The sequence below is a fragment of the Artibeus jamaicensis genome, unplaced genomic scaffold (genome assembly GCF_021234435.1).
Source record: "Artibeus jamaicensis isolate MK-2021 breed Jamaican fruit bat unplaced genomic scaffold, CSHL_Jam_final scaffold_537, whole genome shotgun sequence".
NCBI classification, from domain to species: Eukaryota; Metazoa; Chordata; class Mammalia; order Chiroptera; family Phyllostomidae; genus Artibeus; species Artibeus jamaicensis.
Window position 1 is genome coordinate 40879978 of NW_026522047.1, and position 16960 is coordinate 40896937.

Here is a 16960-nt window from a genome sequence, read left to right on the forward strand (position 1 = left end):
TAGTAAAAACTTAATGGCTTTATTCATTTAAATCCTAAATAAATCCAGTAAAGGATATAAAAACATCCTGATAAGAAAACAGTCTTATAAGCAAAGGAAAATTAAACCCACTCAAACCTTGATTTTTAGGTGTGCAACAACGGTGCTTCCCAAGGACTCCTGACTCAGCAGGCTTTTATTAGAACCCCATCTAAAAGTAGGAAACACTTTTCAGGGTCACATCTGCCGTCACCTCAGCCATGCTACCTGAGAGAAGTGAGAGGTCACCAGCAATGCCCTCACCATGTTCCTGAGGCAAAAACTCTAGGAATGCTGTGGGTTTGAAAGTTCACACGCATTCCATAGAGTTCCAAAGAGAACAACGGAAGGAAGTGGGGGCTGTGATGTTTCCTAATACTTGGGCATTTGCATCAGGTCCTATCTTGGGGAGCCATTTTCAATTCAGTTCAAAGTACCTGACATCTCAGGGTCAAACTGAGTCTGACCTTTATTGATGAAAAGCTTCACCAGGGATCCAAACTTGAACCCATCTAGCATTTATTTATATGCAGAAATTACACATGGCTTCGATGAAAGACCCTGGACTTAGAAGTGGGTCACAGTGACACAGTGTTCTTCCAGAGTAATAATACGTTAAACTGAACAAACTCGATTTCGCAACGGTTAGATTTTGCAACGGTTACTGTCTCAACGTCTTACTCGTGCACGTTGCACCCCTGGCACTGCGCAGACGCAGTTACGCCCATCTGCCAGCTGTCCCTACTTAGGCTTCTCACGTGCGCCGTGAACAACCCAGACTGGCTAGTTTCCAAATTCCTCAACAGCTGCGGAAGTATCTGCAGATCCTCTGCTGCTTCGCACAATGTCCATTTCCTGGATGCGAAACACTTGATGGATCCCAAGTGTTTCAGCCCTTGGGAGAAATGTAGTTTAGGGTAAAAACCTCCTCAGACACTGGCACCCCACTCTTCAGGCTACTTCTGGCATGTAACAAGTGCACGTGGAGTGCTGAGTTTGCCGAAGTGCGCAAGCGCAGCCTTCTGAGGCGGAGAATCCAGTCAGTGACGTCAGTTGAGACCTGGTGGATGTTTGGAAGGCAGGGGATTGTGCAACGGAGGTCGTGGCGGGACCAGAAATGCTGAGACCTGCCTACATTCCAATCTACGAGTTTACAATAGGCTCATTAGGTCCAGAAGTTGCTATCCTGTTGGTGAGTGATGTCAGTGCTTAGGAGGCTGTTCTTCACTTTGCCCTGACTGGTTGTGACAGCTGCGCTAGGAACAGTGAGTACAGGTGGTGAAGGCCAGAGGGCTGCTGGGGGAAAGACAGGGTGGGGATCCAAACACCCTAGAAAGATAGCAGAGGTGAGGGCAGTGGAGGGCCTGCGGTAGATAACATGGCGGGGGAAGATGCCGTTCGCGGGGTCAGGTAGAGGAGCAAACAAATTCTCTGAAATGTCAGAGAGAGGGGCCCTGCCCTAGAAAAAACCTAAATCACCATGAAGGGCTGGGGAATGTCTGGCCCGACTCTCAGGGTCTCAGGCTCCTCTCCCCGCAGATTGTTATGGAGATGAGGGCTGTAAACCTACGTTTGCCCGCCCCCCCCCCCCCGCGCCGTGTAGGTACCTTGAATGTTTGTTGCAGCACTATTCAAAATTGCCAAAAGGTAGTAACATCCTTAATGTCCACCATTTGCTAAATGGATAAATAAAGTGTGGCATATACAAAGGATGGACTTTCGCTGAACCATAAAAAGGAAGGAAGCACTGCTATAGGCTGCGACGTGGAAGGGCCCTAAAAATATGCTGACACAATTGCCAGACACAAAAGGCCACACAGGACATGGCTCAAATCATAAAATATCCAGAATAGGCAAATCCATTAAGACAAAGTATTTTTGGTGGTGGCTGGGAGGTATGGTTACCACGGCTATTCTGACCATTCAATTTGTTATTAAAAATGGAAATACAATTCACATTTCCTAAAATTCAAACTTTTAGATATAAAACCCACAGGTTTTTATATGTTCACAAAGCTGTGGAATGTCACTATACAATCGGGATAAGGAAATACAACCTTTTATCTTTGAAAATTCTCGGGGGACTGACTGGAACTTGATCTGACAAATTTCTGTGCAGCCAAATGCACGCCTGAGAATCCTCGCATGTCACACCTGTGGCTGTGCTGGGAGGTGTGCTGCCCACAGAGGACAGTGGATTGCTTATGTTAAGCCCCGATAAGGGGGCCAAAGATGAAGGACTGGCCACCTGATGTCAAAGGTCATAGGTCCAAACCAATCTGGTCTCTTCCTGTCACTGGTATTTCTAAAGGGAACAGATCCATGGTGACCATACCACCTGGCCCACCCCTGACCCTAAGTTCCCCAGGCCGTCCTGTTTTCTCCTGTCCGATTCTGGACAAGAGGTGATCTGAGGGAAAACTGGGTGGGGTGGAGCCTCTGGGAATCTCCAAGGCAGGTCACGCAGGTTGAGGTACTCCCAGATACGGCACCAGCCTACCCACTCTGTGTGGGGAGGGCTTAGCAAAGGAACAATGGCCTCTGCTCACCCCAATGCCAGACACTTCCTCTTCTCCCAGTATGCCACTTGTGCCCTTTAAGCTGCCACTTTGGGGCTGGACCTCAGAGGGAGTGAGTCTGAGTAGGTGAGTCCATGTGTGGATTTTTAAAGAGAAACTGCTTGGAGCTCCAGCAGCTTCTTCCACTGACTCAATCCCCACTGGTTTTACCACCAGAAGTTGTGGTGACTTAACTTCCTGGCACTGGAACCCTGGGCTAGTGGGGGATTGGGGACCTGGTGTGGGGCTGGGATTCCTCACTCCTGAGATATCCTCCTGAATTTTTATCCACCACGTGTGGGTGTGGGACCACCCTCTCTGTGTCTGCGCCCCTCCTCCCAGTCTGGGTGGGTGTAGGTTCTTTAATTCTGTAGTTGTCAGACTTCCATTCAACTCGATTTCTGATGGTTCTGAGTGATGACTATTCTGTATTTTAGTTGTTATTTTGATGTGGTTGTGCCGGGAGGTGAGCCATGTCTGAGTACACCGCCATCTTGATTGGAAGCCACTGAACATTGCTTTTCAATGTGTCCCTCCTTAGTCTCTGCAGGCTTGCACTCATTTCTAAACGCTTACGGTTTTTCCTGTGGATGCACGTGGACTAGCATAAATCTTTTTCTTCATTTATTCAGATGTTGTGTCACTGTTCATTTAAGGTGGTATTGTGATAAATTATAATTGATTTGTGTTCATTTGTAAAGATAGTGGATGTAGAAAATGTGCAAGCAACTGTACTGCAACTACACATTCTGAAGTGAACATCCATGTAAGAATGGCAAGGCCAAGTCCTGAACAAAGCCCTCATACCAGACAGCCCACTTGAAATGACTCACACAGACAGGCCTTCTCTGTGGGGGAATTGTACATGTGTGCACTGCTGAATCAGTGTATTTTACTTCTGCACTTTTTTTTTTTTTAGTGTATACAGCATCACACTGTGTCTCCGACCGAGGGTCGGGTTTCTTTTGCTCACAGTTCTGTTTTATCCCATGGGATGGGAGCTGACAACAAAACGGGACCTTTTGTTGCTTGGCACTGTGCCCTGATGGGAATATAACCTTTGCATTTGTTGATTCTTCTGCTAGTCGTCACATGGGTGGCTTCATGGTTTTTTGTTATGACGTCTTTCTAACAACATTATTGGATGTCTTAGGCATTCAGATGTTTTAGGCTTGTTTTCTCAAAAATTCCCCCGTTGGGCCCCCATTCCTCCCCCAGAGCCATTCTCCACATGTGCGCCTCTGTTTTATGGTTGTCCTCTGGGGCTGGATCCACCCCAGACCTGCACCCAAAGTGGGTTTGTCCAGACGATGCCACATGCACCATGAGGCTGAGAAAATGATTGGCAATCTGGGGAGATTGAGCCATGATTATGAGCTCTAGCAGGGCTTCTTTATCAGTTTCCCTTAACTGGTCCAGGCAGGGAACAGGGTGGGGATAGGAGAGCTGTTACCAGTTAGACCACAGATCACTTCTCAAATGGAGCCAGCCTCATTATTAAAGTTAACCAACGATGCGTGCTCTGTACTTGACACATACCTCATCTCATTCAGTTTAATATGAATTTGTCTGAGAGTGTGGATTTTAAAAGCCAACTGCCATAGGGATATATTTTAGTGAAGACCAGCAGGCATTGGAATCTGCCCCTCCCAGGGCATTCGAGAGAGGCAGGTAAATATGTAAGAACTTGGGTTGTTTTAATGTTTAGTGCCATTATCGACTAGTTTAATGTGCTGTTTCATGTTGAGCTCCGTGTATAGATTGGTCATTGTCCCTTCAGTGGTAAAAGAGTTTGTGTATATAAATAAAGAGAAGGAGATATCAGAGCTGAGGGTAAAGGAATGGGAAAGGGGAGTTATGTAATGAGGGAAATCCAGCACTACATTAATACCTGCAGAGAAGCTCAGAGCAAAAGGTGACATCCTCTCTTAGCTCAGTTATACCAGGTATCCAGGGGGTAGAGCTGTGTGTTGCTGAGTCCATGGCTGCTTTTGCATCCTGACAAAGTGAGATGGAAGCCTGCAAATCAGTGTCCTCACCCAGTGAGACATTTTCATGTCATACGATGATGGACTAGAGAGGGGTTTTTTTTTCTTTTAAAGAGAGAAGGTCATTTCTCGTTTTTAAGATTTTATTTATTTTTTTTAGAGAGAGTGCAAGGGAGGGAGATGAAGGAGAGGAACTTTGATGTATAAGAGAAACATATATTGATTGCCTCTTTGCATGCCCCAAACCAAGAATGTGGCCCACAACCCAGGCATGTGGGATTCAAAACGGCAACCTTTTGATTCACAGACCAGTGTTCAACCCACTGAGCCATACCAGCTAGGGCTAGATAGTTATTATTAATGACTGAATGAAACTCTGGTAATATGTCAGTATCTTTAGACTTTATGATTGTTTTTGCTCTAAGGAATTCATGTTTGAAGAACAGGGGTAGACTGTGATACTGTTATATAAGAAATTATATTGGGTCATTTGGATAACCAAAATATATTTGTTGTAAATATTTGGACTTGGTCTACAGTTCTTGACTCACTCTCAAAAAACCCTTGGAATTTCCAAAGAGTTGCGATTGATAAAATGTGTCTTTGGGCCCTGGCTGGTGTAGCTCAGTGGACTGAGTGCGGACCTGCGAACCACATGATCGCGGTTCGATTCCCAGTCAGGGCACATGCCTGGGTTGCGGGCCAGTTTCCAGCAGGGGACTCAAGAGAGGCAACCATACACTGATGTTTCTCTCCTTCTCTCCTTCCCTTCCCCTCTAAAGATAAATAAATAAAATCTTTTTTTAAAAATGTGTCTTTGGTTATGTAAATGAGATAACTTTCAGATAGCAACTGAGGACGGGGCTGGTGGCCAGTAGAGCCAATGTGTGATAGAGGTTTGGAAGTTTCAGTCCCACCTCCTGACTTGCACGGAGAGGAGAGGCTGGAGCTTGATTGAGCTGAATCATCAGTTGCCAAGTTTTAGCCAATCCTGGCTATGTTAGGAAACCTCCATGAAATCCCAGAGGAGAGGATCTGGAGAGCTTCTGGGGCTGGTGAACATGTGCAGATGCAGGGAGAGCAGTGCACCCGAGACGACGGATCCTCCACACCCCTTTCCCATACCTCGCCTTGTGCACCTCTTCCATCTGCTGTTCCTTCTACACTAAACCAGTGATCTGGGGAGTATCACATTTCTGTGAGCTCTGTGAGCCTGTCCAGCAAATTAATCAAATTCAAGGAGAAGGCAATTCTGAGAACCTTTGTTCTATATGCAGTTAGTCAGTACTGCTGACAACCCAGGCTTGAGACTGGCCTCTGAAGCGGGTTGGGGTGGATGTGTTCAGTCTCTTAGGACTGAGCCATCAACCTGCTGTGTCTGATGCCATCTTCTGGTAGATAGTGTGAGAACTGAGTTGAATTCTTAGACACTGAGCTAGTGTTCTGAGAATTGCTTGGCGAAGGTGTCGTGTTCCATCCCCCAAGGACAAATCTAAGTGTTGTAATACTCTTTACATCTAATCTATTGATACAAAATCTTATTCCACAGTGCTTTGTAAAATTTCCTCAAACTGCTGAATCTCTGAATTTTCTGAAATTTCTTTGTCATGCTTTTATGTATTTTAGCATATCTAAACTTATTTTTAAATAGCTTTAATTGAGCCCTCGCTGGAGTAGCTCAGTGGATTGCACACATACCTGCAAACTAAAGGGACCCTGGTTCAATTCCCAGGCAACTCATATGCCTGGGTTGCTAGCCAGGTCCCTGGTTAGGGGCACACGAGAGGCAACCACACATTGATGTTTCCCTCTCTCTCCTTCCCTTCCCCTCTCTCTAAAAATAAATAAATAAATAAAATCTTTTAAAAAATAGTTTTGAGATATTTTTTTAAAACCATAAATTTCAGCCCTGGACATTCAAGGAGAAGGCAATTCTGAGAACCTTTGTTCTATATGCAGTTAGTCAGTACTGCTGACAACCCAGGCTTGAGACTGGCCTCTGAAACGGGTTGGGGTGGATGTGTTCAGTCTCTTAGGACTGAGCCATCAACCTGCTGTGTCTGATGCCATCTTCAGCCACTGTGTGTGGCTCAGTTAATTGGAATGTTGTCCTGTAACCAAAACTGAGGACGATTCCCAGTCAGGGCACATGCCTGGGTTGTAAGTTCAATCCCCAGTCCTGGCATGGGCATGTGTGACCCCCATCTGAACATTAAAATCCTTGGCATAGGTACAAATTCTCAGTCCAGGCACCCGTGTGTGCGGGAGACAACCAATCTATGCTTCTCTCTTGTATCGATGTGTCTCTCCCTTCCTCTCTCTCTTAAAAAAAAAAAGCAATGAAAAAAAAGGTGTTCTCAGGTAAGGATAAAAGAAGAAAAAACCTCCATAACGTTCACCAGTTAAAAGTATAAAATGCAACTGTATTTTGTATATGTACAGTATTTTACCACCATCCGTATTTGGAACTGCTTTTATCATCCCAAAGAAAACTTGTGCCTACCGTCCGTCACTCCTCATTTAGTGCTCCACCCCCATGCTTGGTTCCCAGCAATTTGTTCATCTGCTTTCTTTCTCTGTAGATGGGCTTCCTATGAACATTTCATGTATATGATTTTATACTATCTGCGGTCTTCTGTGATGCTTGGTAATATCCTTAAGGGTCACTGATTTTTGTGGCATGAATCACTGTTTCATTCCTCTTAGTTCCAAATAATATTCCATTGTGTGAATATTCCACATTTACTTATTCAAATGAATTGATGAACTCTTGAGTTGTTTCTGCCTCTTACCCAACAGACACGTCAGGCCCTGGGCCCTGGCCTGAGTCTGTGCCCAGTGTCATTCTCATGCTGGGAGGGGTTGTGTCTCTGCCACTGTCAGATATCAGGGCTCTAGACCAGGCTCCTTAACACTGTTGACACTCATGGAGAGAGCTATTCAGATCACGCAGCACTTGGAAATCTCAGTGTTCACAAAATCCTGACATTCTGGTTACAGGTATTGCAGCTGACAAGACAATAACTTGTGAGCAAGTCAAGTATCCATTTCCATGTTATCTGAATGATGATTTTATTTTTCACTCTTTAGCTTACCTGGGACTCAGCAAAAATTATTGTTTTCAACTCTCTGAGGATAAGTCTGTATCAACTGTTGTACTTTGCTTCAGGGTTTCAAGCACTTAGCATCACTGAGTGTACTGGGTTTGGTTTGCTTGCTTGTCATTTCCCATGAGAATGTGAGCTCAGGAGTCCTAGGAATTGAGTCGATGTCAGCCTTCCATGTTTTCCTATACACATTGGTGAATTGATCGCTTTTTGAAATAGAATATGTGGGATATTTCAGAACTCAGTGGTCTTTGCGGATGTGGCTGTCAACTTCTCATGGGAAGAGTGGGCTTTGCTGGATCATTCTCAGAGGAAGCTTTACAGAGAAATGATGCTGGAGACCTGCAGGAACCTGGCCTCAGTGGGTATATGGCTTTATTACTTCCTTTAGATTTTAGAGAAGACCTATTTCTTACAATTTTTTAAATTGGGGCCAAGGAATGAAAATATGTTGAAAAAAGGACAGACACAGTTCAAGTCTTCATGGACCCCTACCTAGAGTCAAATGGCTTTTCCTTGATAACAAAGTTTCATGTATTAATCTATTTATTACTTTTTAAAAAAGATTTTAGCTCTGGCTGGTGTAGCTCAGTGGATTAAGCACAGGGCTACGAATTAAAGGATCATGGTTCAATTCCCAGTCAGGGCACATGCCTGGGTTGCAGGCCAGTTCCCATCAGGGGACAAACGGGAGGCAACCAAACATTGATATTTCTCTCCTTCTCTCCTTCCCTTCCCCTCTAAAGATAAATAAATAAAATATTTATTTGAAAAAGACTTTATTCTTACAGGGAAAGAGAGGGAGAGAAATATTGATGTGTGGGAGAGACATCAATGGGTTGTCTCTTGCATGCCCCCATTCAGGGACCTGGCCCTCAACCCAGGCATGTGCCCTGACCAGGAATCAAACTGGTAACCTTTCAGTATGTAGGGTGATGTCCAACCCCTTCAGCCACACCAGTCAGAGCTATTTATTACTCTTAATTGGAAGTCTGAGGCTCCCTGATTTAATATGTAAGTATCATCTCCATTGTCACTTTGGGACCATGAGAGCATTTTGAGAAAGTTACAGGGTGGTTAATACACATTTGATATGGTAATTTTGCTGTAGTTAATATCACTGGATTTGAAGATTATGCTGTCTACCCATCTCAAGGAATGTTTGTTTCTCTCTATCAACCCCGTGCTGAGGTTCTGTGCAAAGCAGAGCAGCAGCCGTACGCCCTCATGGTAGCCAGGACCATGAAGCAAGGCTTCATCTAGGGCCCCTGTTTCTGCCCACATAAAGAGAGCATAAACCAATGGGGGGAACAGGTATTAGATGTGGGCGTGTTCATCAGAAACATGACTCTCTGTGTTTGAGAAGGATGACGTTTGTCACTTACCTGGCCCCGTTGGATTTTCAGCCATGCTGAACCACTTGGGAAGACTTCCTTTTCTCCTCTTGTAAAAGGAGTGTTTGGGCACATCCATTTTGTCCAATTTTTTTCTACTTTGAATTTTTGGATAATATTCATCTGAACATCAGTCTTCATCTCTTGAAGTAGTTCTTAGTGGACAGGCTGCCACTTTGACACATTTTACCTGTTTTCCACAGTCCCACATAGCCAAGGTCTGCAATTTTGAGGGGTTATTTTGCTCATATGTAGATTCATCCTTATATAATTTGTTTACATTTTGGACCAGTACATGAAAATACAAATATTATCTGTTTTCTTTACTCTAACATTTCATTTCCATAAAATTAAGGTATTTTACCAATTGTTTTAGATTGCTGCACTCAAGATAAAACCAGTGACTCTAGTTTGTGGAGGAATATTTGGAACAATAAAATATTCATTGAAGAAAAAACAGCAAGATTTACAAGAAATTATTTTTGGTCAGTTTCTGGTGAAAACCAGTTGTTTACTAACAATGGAGATCAGCACCTGACCCAGGAGACACCTTTCAGGTGAGTGGCACTCCCACAGGAGAGAATGTCTGCATAGTGTTAGAACCACCTAAAGTTTAAATATCTATAGAAACCTCACTAAGTAACTGTGTATTCAGAGAACTTTTACAACACAACATTTTTCTGATGTGACATAGATGTTGAACATATGCATAGAATGCAGTTGGAAACAATGATGAGGAAACTCCAAATGTAAGAAACACTAAAAGTTATGGCTTAATTAGAGACCTCAGCCAGAGCATTAAGCTTTTCCCATGATGTAAAAGTGCAGATGTTGCCAGAAACAGCCATTTATTGAAAATGGCAAGTATGTAGTGAAAATAATCCTTTATATCATCAATCATTAATAAATAAATCACTTGTAAATTTCTAGTTATACGTTTAATATTTTGAACAGAAGTCATTTGCAGGAGGATCTCTGTGAAACTAATGAAGCTAATCAATGTGGACACATCTGAACCGAATTACAGATCTTTCTGTGTCTGAGAGATATTTAACTGGAGTTCAACCCAATCAATGCACTATGTCTCAAAAAGTCTTCCTAGAACATTCTCTTCTTCAGCCTCAGGAAAGATCTCCAACTAGATACACACCTCATCCATGTGAGGAATGTCCACAGGCCTGCAGGTGTGTCTCATGTCTAAGCCATCAGGTGGAACCCGAGTGTGTGGAGAAACTCTACCAATGTCAAGAGACTGGGGATGCATCTGAGAGATTTGTGAACTACTTGAGTAATAAAAAAAGTATTTTGGAGTGTAAAAAATGTGGAAAAGCTTTCAGTTGCTTTTCCTCCCTTCAAGAACACATAAGGGCACACAGTGGAGATAAATCCTGTGAATATAAGCAGTGTGACAGAGTCTTCAGATTTTCTTCATCCCTGGGAAAACATGTCAAAAAACACACTGGAGAGAAACAAAGTGTGTGTAAGTACTGTGGCAAGGCTTTTAGTTGTCATGCCTCTTTTAAAAAACACATGGAGATGCTTGATGGGTGGAAGTACGACGAATGTAAGTAGTGTGGAAGAGCCTTTGGGCATTTATCATCCCTACAAAACCATGTCAGAATCCACTCTAGAGAGAAACCCTATGTGTGTAAGGAATGTGGGAAAGCCTTCCGTTATTGCAGCTGACTTGAAGCACATGGTATAATACACAGTGGGGAGAAACCCTATGTATGTAAGGAGTGTGGGAAAGGATTTAGGATTTCCACATACCTGCAAGAACATGTGAGAACACATACTGGGCCAGAAGCCTTATGAATGTAAGCAGTGTGGAAAAGCCTTCAGGTGTCTGTCATCCCTACAAAAACATGTGAGAATCCACTCTGGAGAGAAACCCTGTGAGTGTAAGGAATGTGGGAAGGCCTTCTGTTATCGCTACAACCTTGAAGTACATGGTAGAATACCTAGTGGGGAGAAACCTTATGCATGAAGGAGTCCAGGAAAGCCTTTAAACAACTAAATTCTTTTAAAAAGCATGTGGGAACATACAGTGAGGAGAGACCCTATTAAAATAAGGAGTGTGGGAAAGGATTCAAGATTTCCAAATACATGTGAGAACACATACTGGGCAGAAATGCTATGAATGTAAGGAGTGTGGGAGAGCTTTCAGTTATTGTTCATAATTGCAAAGACAAATGAGAAAGCACAGTCAAGACAATCCCTAAAAATAAGGAGTGGGGAAACCCTTTTCTTGTCACGCCCACCTTTGAGTACATGCAAGAATCCACACAGGCTCTGGCTACTACATGATTCCGTTGGAGTGTTGCTGATTTAATTCCCGGTCAAAGCCCATGCCTGGGCTGTGGGTTCGATCCCTGGTTGGGGCACATATGGAAGGCAACCAACTGATGTTCCTCTTCCACATAGAGGAACTTTTGGCCAAGATGGAGGTGTAGGTAAACACACTGTGCCTCCTCGCACAACCAAAAGGAGTACAACAAATTTAAAAACAACAAGAACTGACAGAAAATCAAACTGTATGGAAGTCTGACAACCAAGGAGTTAAAGAAGAAACATTCATTCAGACCAGTAGGAGGGGTGGAGATGGGCAACCTGGTGGAGAGGGCTCATGGCAAGGCTGCAGCTGCAGGATGGAGGCAGGCAAGGCCATGGCTGGTGGACTAGGCAAGGTTGCAGCTGGTGGGCCAGGCAGTCCCAGATTTGTGTGCAGATAAACCTGGAGGAACAACTGGGGAGTGAGACAGACCATGCAACCCAGGGTCCCAGTGTGGGGAAATAACGCCTCAAAACCTCTGACTGAAAATACCTGTAAGGTTTGCAGTGGTGGGAGAAACTCCCAGCCTCACAGGAAAGTTCACTGGAGAGACCTACAAGGTCCTAGAACATACACAAAGCACCCACCTGGGAATCAGCCCCAGAAGGGCCCAATTTTACTGTGGGTAGCTGGGGAAGTGAGTGAAAACTGGCAGAGAGCAGAGTAAGCGGCACTGTTCCCTCTCAGACCCTTCCCCCGACATACTGCATCACAACACAGCAACATGGGTTCCCCAACCCTGGTGAACACCTAAGGCTCTACCCCTTACTACCTAATAAGCATGCCAAGACAAAAAAAAAAAGTGGCCCAAATGAAAGAACAGTTCAAAGCTCCAGAAAAAGTACAACTAAGCAACAGAGATAGCCAACCTATCAGATGCACAGTTCAAAACACTGGTTATCAGGATGCTCCAGGAACTTAATGAGTACTTAAACAGGATAATAAAAGACCCAGACAGCAATGAAAGTTGCATTATGTGAAATAAATAAAAATCTACAGTATTGGGGACCACCCTGCCTTGTTTCAGGAGCTGAAACCCCCCCCCTCCATGGCTAAGGCTGAGTGAGTGATCTTCAGACCATAAGCCACTAAGGAGACAAAGCTTATCTCCCTGGCAGGAGCGCCGCTTCTGCTCCTTTTTCCATAACCGGCCTCCAATGCTTGATCAGTTAGCCAATGACAGGTAAGATTTCCCCAAGGGAGGAATCACCTAACACAGGCATGATCACATGGAGGCCCCAGGGAAGGACTTGGGGGGCTATGGAGAAAGGGGGTGATGGACCCTCGCCCCCCCCCCGGCTTTGACAAAGCCTGAGGCCTCATTCTGTCTGCAAGAAGTCTCCAAGAATTCTTTGGCTATCTGCCTCTGCCTGACTTAAGCCTGAAAACAATGACAGAGGGTGGTGCAGCCTTGTGCTGGGAATGGTGAGTTCCCCAGTAATCTGGCATGAGAAAGAATTCCTAACAATCCTTAGAAGCCTGCTTTGCTAAGAATGCTTTTAGTAAAATGATAAAGGCCCGAGCAGAAAAAGAGTTTGTTCCCAAAGTTCTGTAGCCTTTTCGCTGACAGGCACTGACTTAGGAGAAGCACTAATGGTTCTTTGTATACTATCTACTGTTTACTGCCTGACAATGACTAATAAGTTGTACCTGAACTCCCTTGCAAAAAAAAAACAAAAAAAAACAATAAAAGCCTGTCTAGGCAAGGGTCAATGCGCTCTCTCTCCCCTTGAGAGGGTGGCCAGGCTGTTCTGAGGCTCTCCCCCTTGAGGGAGTAGCTGTGCCATCCCTTTTCCTCCACAGGACTCGGTAGTCCATGTGAATTTGTCTCATGTCTCATCCATGATGCTGCAGGCACTGCGAGCCAGTGCACACATCACTACAGGGAACCAACAGTGACAGGAAGGAAACCAGGACTCAAATCAACAGTTTGGAACAGAAGGAAAAAAAAAAAACATTCAACCAGAACAGAATGAAGAAGCAAGAATTTTTTTAAATAAGAGGCTTAGGAACCTCCAGGATATCTTTAAATGTTCCAGCATCTGAATCATAGGGGTGCCAGAAGAATAGGAGGAAGAGCAAAAAATTGAAAACTTATTTGAATAAATAATGAAGGAAAACCCCAATCTAGCAAAGGAAATAGATTTTGAGGAAGTTCAGGAAGCTCAGAGTCCCAAAGAAGTTGGACCCAAGGAAGCACATACCAAGACACATCGTAATTACATTACCCAAGATTATAGATAAGGAGAGAATCTTAAAAACAGCAACAGAAAAGGAGAGTTATCTATAAAGAAGTTCCCATTAGACTATCAGCTGATTTCTCAAAAGAAACCTTGCAGGCAAAAGGGACTGGAAAGAAGTATTCAAAGATGTGAAAGGCAAGGACCTACTTACAAGATTACTCTATCCAGCAAAGCTATTGTTTATAATAAAAGGGCTAATAAAGTGTTTCCCAGATAAAGTCAAGTTAAAGGAGTTCATCATCATGCAACCCTTTATTATATGAAATGTTAAAGGGACTTATCTAAGAAAAAGAAGATCAAAATATGAACAGTAAAATGACAAACTCGCAGCCATTAACAACCAAACCTTAAAAAAACCACCAAAAGCAAACTAAGCAAACAACAAGAACAGGAACAGAATCACAGAAACAGAGATCACATGGAGGGTTATCAGTGGGGGAGTGAGAGGGGGAAAAGGTACAGAGAACGAGTAGCATAAATGGTAGGTACAAAATTGCGGGAGGTTAAGAATAATATAGGAAATGTAGAAGCCAAAGAACTTATACGTATGACCCAGGGACATGAACTAAAGGGAAGGAATAAGGGTGGGAGGCGGTGTGCAGGGTGGAGAGGAATAAAGAGGGGGAAATGGGACAACTGTAATAGCATAATCAAAAAAAAAATCTAAAAGGACAAAGTTAACTTTCCAAAACAGTCACATTTCATAGTTTATATGGTCAAATGCAACTTCCTGTAAAAATAAAAATAAATGAATGGAAACATGTCCTCGGATGAGGGTTTTTAAAAAATTACACACAGGATACCTGGCTGGTGCAGCTCAGTGGATTGAGCATGGGCCTGGGAACCAAACAACCATGGTTCAATTCCCAGTCAGGGCACATGCCTGGGTTGCAGGCCAGTTCCCAGCAGGGGACACACAAGAGGCAACCATACATTGATATTTCTCTCTTTCTCTCTCCTTCCCTTCCCCTCTAAAGATAAAGTCTTTTTAAAAAAATTACACACAGGAGAAACCCTAGTATACAAGGTGTGTGGCAAAGTTCTCTTCAATTCTTACTCCTACCTTTGAGAACATGTGAGAATACACATTGTAGAGAAAAACCTTACAAATGGAAAGAATGTGCCAAAATCTTCACTAATTTTGTGCATGAAAACTCAGCAGGCCAGTAATGTTACAATTTTTATGAATATAGTCTTGCCTTTGCAAGTGCCTCATCGTTAATAGGGATCCTAGTCTGTTTCTAGTTCGTGTTGTTAGTTGAATATTTAAAGAATATGCTCCTATATCCTCTATTTTCTGTGCTACATATATTGTTTAAATATACAGTTATACAAAATTAGTCTCATTTCTGTTGCAATATATTTTTTGATAGATGGGTAAGAAGTTGATATTTTTATTTATTTTATTTTATTTTTTAATTTATTTTTTATTGATTATGCCATTACAGTTGTTCTATTCCCCCCTTCATTCCTCTCCACCCTACCCCCTGTCCCCACTATTACCCCCCTTTAGTTTATGACCATGTGTCTCAAGTTCTTTAGATTATATATTTCCCATATTATTCCTGCCCCCCCATCTATTTTCTATCTACTGTCTATGCTACTTATTTTCTGTACCTTCTCCCCCCTTCTCCTCCTCCCACTCCCCTGTTGCCTACCCTCCTTGAGAGCTTCATTTCTGTTTCCACTCCTGATCTAGCTGTCCTTTTAGTTTGCTTTTGTTTTAGGTGTGGTTGTTAATAACTGTGAGTTTGCTGTCCTTTCACTGTTCATGTTTTTTTTAACTTCTTTTTCTTAGATAAGTCCCTTTAACATTTCATATAATAAGGGCTTGGTGATGATGAACTCCTTGAATTTGATCTTATCTGAGAAGCACTTTATCTGCCCTTCCATTCTAAATGATAGCTTTGCTGGATAGATCAATCTTGGTTGTAGGTCTTTGGATTTCATGACTTTGGAATACCTCTTTCCAGCCCCTTCTTGCCTGTAAGTTCTCTTTTGAGAAATCAGCTGACAGTCTGATGGGAACTCCTTTGTAGGTGACTGTCCCCTTATCTCTTGCTGCTTCTAGGATTCTCTCCTTAATTTTAATCTTGGCTAATGTAATGATGATGTGCCTTGGTGTGTTTCTTCTTGGGTCCAACTTCTTTGGGACTCTCTGAGCTTCCTGGATTTCCTGGAAGTCTATTTCCTTTGCCAGATTGGGGAAATTCTCCTTTATTATTTGTTCAAATAAGTTTTCCACTGGTAGCTGTTCCTTTCCCCCTTCTGGTACCCCTATAATTCGGATGTTGGAGCGTTTAAAGATGTCCTGGAGGTTCCTAAGACTCTCCTCACTTTTTTGAATTCTTGCTTCTTCACTCTTTTCTGTTTGGCCATTATTTGCTTTCTTCTGGTCCACTCCATTGATTTGAGTCCCAGTTTCCTTTTCATCACTATTGGTGTCCTGTGCAATTCCATTCATTTCAATTAGTTTCGCCTTCATATGTTTCTCTAATTTGTGGCTATAATCAACCAGTTCTGTGAGGATCCTGATGACCAGTGTTTTAAACTGTGCGTCTGAGAGTTTTGCTATTTCTTCATCGGTTAGATTTATAGGCTCTGGGGCTTTGAGATCTTCTTGAGCCATTTTTGGTTTGTTCGCGCCCATTAAGTATGAGGAGCGGAGCCTTGGACTCCCAGGTCGCTGGGTTGTGACGCTGTATGTGGGGGCGTGGTCAGAGCGGGGAAATGGCGACCCCCCTCTGCTGTTTCTCACAGCTGGGTGAGGAGCAGAGCCTTAGGTGGTTGGGCCACTCAGAGTCGCTGGGTTATGACACTGTATGTGGAGGCGGGGTCAGAGCAGGGAAATGGCGGAGCCCTCCACTGCCACTCGCAGCAGGGACCTGCTGGGTCCCGTCCAATCGCCCACTCCCTCGCTTGTCTATCTGCGCACCAATGCGCGACCACAGTTAACCCGCAGCCCTGCTCCCTTGCTGTTCCCCAGAGTTCACTCGCTGGGTCTCTCACTAGGTCCAACCCTGCGCCTGGATTCCGCCCACCTGAGTCCGTCTGACCGAGTTTTCCTGTGCTACCCTGCTCCACCAGCTGCTGGTTTTGTCCCTCTTACTGGTCAGGCTGAAGAATTTGTTGTTAACAGACTTCCGAAAAGTTCAATTTTCTGTGTTCTGGCTGTGTTTTCTGTTACTAATATTTAGTTGTCTCTAAACTTGGTTGTGTGAGAAAGCACGGCGTCTCCACCTATGCCTCCATCTTGGCGGAAGTCCCCAAGAAGTTGATATTTTTAATGGGTAATTTGATATAATTTTACATGAAAAAAC

General features: G+C 43.6%; 1 pseudogene; it reads left to right on the forward strand.

The window, feature by feature from the left end:
• The first annotated feature begins 10231 nt into the window (after positions 1-10231).
• Positions 10232-11245, forward strand: LOC128626352 (zinc finger protein 670-like; annotated as a pseudogene).
• The last annotated feature ends 5715 nt before the right edge of the window (positions 11246-16960 follow it).